This window comes from Daphnia carinata, chromosome 5, assembly GCF_022539665.2.
Source record: "Daphnia carinata strain CSIRO-1 chromosome 5, CSIRO_AGI_Dcar_HiC_V3, whole genome shotgun sequence".
NCBI lineage: Eukaryota > Metazoa > Arthropoda > Branchiopoda > Diplostraca > Daphniidae > Daphnia > Daphnia carinata.
Window position 1 is genome coordinate 1,450,983 of NC_081335.1, and position 5,228 is coordinate 1,456,210.

Genomic DNA, 5,228 nt, shown 5'->3' on the forward strand with positions numbered 1-5,228 from the left:
TTTTCAATCAATAGGGTCGCGACGTAACAGAGGAATGCTTTCAACGAGGTGTTGGTCAATACGCACAAGACTAGCCTATCTACAAATAATCGGACAGCATCTATATAGCTGGACACACTATTTTCCGTACATGGAAGAAGACCCAAAGTGGCCGTTGCCATGGTTATATAGTAGTGCTAAAAAAAATGTCTTCTTTCGGACGTAGGCCGTTAAGCCTCAGAAAAAAAAAAGACCAGGGCGAACATGGAAATTTTTATTTTTTTGTGACAGAAAAACAAATTTTAGTCTGATGATAGAAATAAACAAGAAACTTCTCGTTCAGACTGATATTGTTTTCTTTTTGTATTGCGATCTCGGATTCAATTTTCCATTACCAACTTTTTCCTTCTTTGTTGATTTTAACTTTCACGCTGGCTGATGATAACCGACATGTCCGACTTGTGCAAAGAAAAGTGGGAAACAGGTTACTGATAGAATTCGGTTTGAACATAACAAAATAAGGAAAACGGAATTAAATCCGTATGAATTAGTTATTTCGATTATGATCCGCGATACCCCTAAAACGAGCCCTGTCGGCTTTTGTAAGGGGGACGCAAACGATTGAGAAGTAAAAAAATTTGAAGAATATTTGCTCCACCAAAGGCAGTGATCAAACGACATTGAAGAGTGGGAATAAGGTAATTGCGCCAGGTTACGTGTCCCGGACAAGTTTTCAAGCGACTTCTTCATTTTTCCACTTGACAATAATCAAAAGTTTAAATTGCCTTCATAGGAAACCCAAGAAGAACAACTATAAGGGAAAAAATATGATTGCATCACCTATGCTTTATTCAAACCTGTCCCGAAACGACAAAGTTTTCAACGGACTTTCTCATTTTTCCTCATTTGGTAATAAAAAAAAAATCGATAAAGTTTTTCATCATAAGAAACCCGACATTTTCTCCTGTTCAAAATAAGGAATAATTTCACTGTTTGATCAAGAATTTAATCTTCAATGAGTCCGTGGCTTCAAAAGTGTCAATAAATTTTTTTTTTTCGTGATTACGGAAGCCAAGACCAAGCCATCGTTTAACCGCAACCATTTTAATTCATAAAAATGTAGAGAAGCAAAACGAAGAGGAGCGTCTTCTTACATCCATTTCAAATGATTAGATTCATTATAGAAAAGCTCGCGTAAGATCAACGACATTTAAAATGTAAACGCTCGCTGGTTGACAGCTAACTTTCAACGTAACCTTATTGGCTATTCATACAATGAAGGCAATTAAGATCTAAAGTAGTAAACCAATTGAGACTTTGATGACAACAAAACTTGCAACTTCTGTTCGGTATCCCAGCAAATCTAATCATGACAATGGCTTTTTTACATTTACAAATCAAACTTGTTCATCATCTGGAGTTGTTGCCGGGACAACGCGAGTCATTAATGTCACTCACCCTCTCTGAAAAGAAGAGACTCGACAACGGAATCATACTTGTCGTAAGAGAAATAAACAATAGTTTTTTAAATACATTTATGCTATTTTCGCAATATAAGGTCGATACTTCTGTCAACAATCAGCAGTTGTTCGCTACAATTGACGGCTGCAACCGACGCAGACCAGAGTCTATACGCACAGTTTTTGTTTGATTCGAACAGCCACCATAGATGACACAAAATATATCAAGGAGAAACACACAACATCTCTCTTATCATTGATTTTTCTTCCTAGTTGATCGGTTTGATTTGATACGAGAACCCCATTACCAAAACTGTATAGAGTATTATACGGTTTGCTGATGGGAATCTCGACGTACCTAAGATTCTTTTTTCTGTAGGGCACTGACCGAAATCGGACAACGAATGAGAGGTTTTCTTATACGAAAAAATAAAGCCGGGCTTATTTCTAAATACGCTGCCATCGGATCGATGTTAACTCTGCGCAGCATCGCACCTTCCCCCGTGCTAGCCAGAATTTTTTTTTCCCACACCGGACCGTTGGCATGGAAAAAAAAGATTTCTTTAGTTAAATAGTTTGAATTCAATTGAAAAAGATTTGAAATGGGAATACGAACATTTTTTTAATCTTTAAATTTCTTTTCAAGGATTTATAGCCAATACGAGAATTCAATAGAACTCTTGCGAATTTTCTTTTTTTTACCACCTTGTTGATGATCAAAACTTTATTGTGCTACTTTAAAAAATGGACGGATTCGAGTTCTTTTTCTGACAATGTTGCCGAAGCGCATTTTTCATTTGTATGAGCAAACACAGTCAGAAAATCCCTTGCAGTTTAGATTAAATTGCATTCTATACAATAGAAACGTAAAGCTCTCATTGTGAAATGCCAAATGTATCCTTTTTTTCGTGTGACGCAACGACAATGAAACACATAGCTTCGTTCAAGAGTTTTTAACAATTCAGGGAACTATAAGAAGTTGGTCCAGAATTTGTGCATCCATTCACCGTGTCAACTTTGAGCTCTTCTCCCGCAACCAAAGTTGGTTGCACTGGCGAATTCACTCGCGAAAACTAGTCCCCTATCCTTTCTCAACTATAAAATGAGACAACGGTAATAATTAAACGAGGACACCGGACGGTCATTTCAACACTTTGACAACCGACTTTATGCAAAAGGGCAGGAAGGACTCCAAAAATTGTCCAAGCGATGCCATAAAAATGCATACTATTATAGACGCAGAGAGCAAGAGATGAGTCGTCGTAATCAAGAAGAGTTTTGAGTTCCCCCTTTACCCATCTCGCCGCAGAAAAAAAAAGTTGCGAACCTTGAACATCACTATGAAGAGAAAGAGAATAAGATGGAACTCCTAAATCCCGACCCCCTTTTGTCAGATGTTTCATATAGTATTCCTCTCGGATCTCGCCTTTTGCGTCTTCCAGCTCGCCCCTCCGCTTTGGATATCCGTTTCAAGTTTCGTCTTTCTCAGTTTCGTTCTTGCTGCGATGGGCAACCCTAGCTAAGGGAATACGCTATATATTATATTGCTTAATGTACAAAAGGGCGCAGGAGGGTCGAAAAAGTTGCATGAAGTAGGGAGCACTGCAAATTGGCACATCAAATAGCCTAAAAATAGCTGCCGAATCAGCAGTCACAATGTAACAAAAATTCGAATACAAAAAGGAAGCAATTTTGGTGTAAAGATTTCCTCAAGATGGAGTACAAATAATGAGCCCAAATTAACACCATTTAAATGTTATGCGCTTTGACGAAGGCTATTATTGGAGTCAATTGTAAAAGGAAACGAGATTCGTCATCATGATGAAATCACGTCACGGACTATGTAGCTGATTGGTCTAGTTCCCCCGAAATATACGACGCTAGTTGGACGCCATAGACAGTGACAGACAGCGATGGGGGGAATCCCTTTACGTCGCTGTCATCTCCTATGTCTTTTTCCATCGAGGCGACAGAACAAGTTGACCATCTATTTTTTTTTTCGTTGTTGTGCCGACATCCAATCTCTCGCCCTCTTCCATATTCCATAGACGTATAACAATTTGACCAGTTTCCTCAATCAGCTCATTCATATCTGGCAATTCTTTTGCACAAGTCTGGGTGCAGCCAACAGTGTACAGTCGATAGATCACAGTTTTAATGTACAGTCAACCCCATCTTACGGCGGGTAATTCAGAAATTTTTTATCGACGCTCAATGTTTCTTTTAATTTAAACAAAAATTCTTTTAGGATATCGATAAAATAAAGGGAAACAGAGAGGCAATAAATGAAATTATAATCGGCTTAGGTACACTATATCTAGTTTGTTGTGTTTGGGAATCACTACAAATCCGATCAACAACGATATAGTGTTTTTGCCTTTAAAAAAAAGATACCTTCTCCTCATTTCTCGCCATTATCGATTCATCCGCCAAGATCCTAGTTGTTCATTACAGATCGCGGATGTACCGAGAATGATTAAAAATTCAGAATTTCCCCTAAATGTACCAAAGTTTCAGCAGAACAAGTCAACAAATTCATCCGAAAATGCTATTCAACATTACAGTTCAATTCAATCAGAGCCCTAACGAGCTTTCCCCCTAGAGTTTGGCCACGTCAATATTCGAAACACTATCGATCCCTGTTAGATGTAGCCCACCAAGTTTCTCATCACGCACAGCCCAACTTCCTTAATACATATCGCAATAGGTCACACTTTGTAGTTATATATATATATATAGAAAACGAACTGACGATTATCATTTCCGGTCTGTATTTCTTTCCTCTCATCCTCCCCCAGACGTCCCGAACTTTCCTTAATAAAAAACCCACACACCGTTTCCGATTGATCGGCTTTTTTTTTCGAAGGGAGGGTTCGGCAGTTCACGCAACAATTGACTTGACAATTGGTCTTTGCAAAAGAAATCCGCCCACTCCCCTTTTTTTTCCTACATAGCAAGGCTCTAAAGTATAGGCTCTCGTTCAAGCACTACTATACAAAAGTCGTTTGGTTCAGAGCACGTAATATCCACATCATCTGCGTGAATAAAAGAAAGCCAACAACAACATTGAAAAAAAAAGAAACCCTAACTAAATATATTGTGTGTAGATATTGGTGGGCTACACTGTATATATTTATACTAGGTACTACTACATCGTTCGCGGGGATTCTTTTTTTTTTGCGCTCTTTTAAACCCATCATTTGCAGTTGCTGAGGCTATAATATCAATAGTAAAAAAAGGAGGGAGAACTAAAAAGACACAAAAGAAACTCGTTCTCTGGGACTTTCTTGCGTTGCTGGTGATGAAGCTATATACCCATGTATAGTCCACGGAGAGCAAGCAACAATGGAGTAGGAAACGTTGACGTGCAGAAAGCTAAAGCGGACGATATCGACTTGAGAATCAAGTGAGACCAACGAAAAGACAAATGGCCGTTGCGTGTCCTGAATAGCTAAACATTGCTTCACCAGAGTTCCTCATCAAACGGGGGAGGGCTGGACGCAAGTTTGGCCATTTCTCTTAACTCACTTCTTTCTCTCTACTGTACACGCTCTCAAATTGAATGGAAAACCTAAAAAGGGCTTAACGATAGGGAAGCAAAAGTTGGGCGAGCGGCGCGCGAACGCAGTTGGCTTCGATTACCATCTGATAATCTGGAACGATTTTCAATTCACTGACACCATATAGCACCCATGTTTTTTTCTCCCGGAGATGCTAAGGCTTCTCTCTATATACATGAAGGGATCAAGAGTGTCACAGCATCTCTACTGACTCGCGCATCCCCCATCA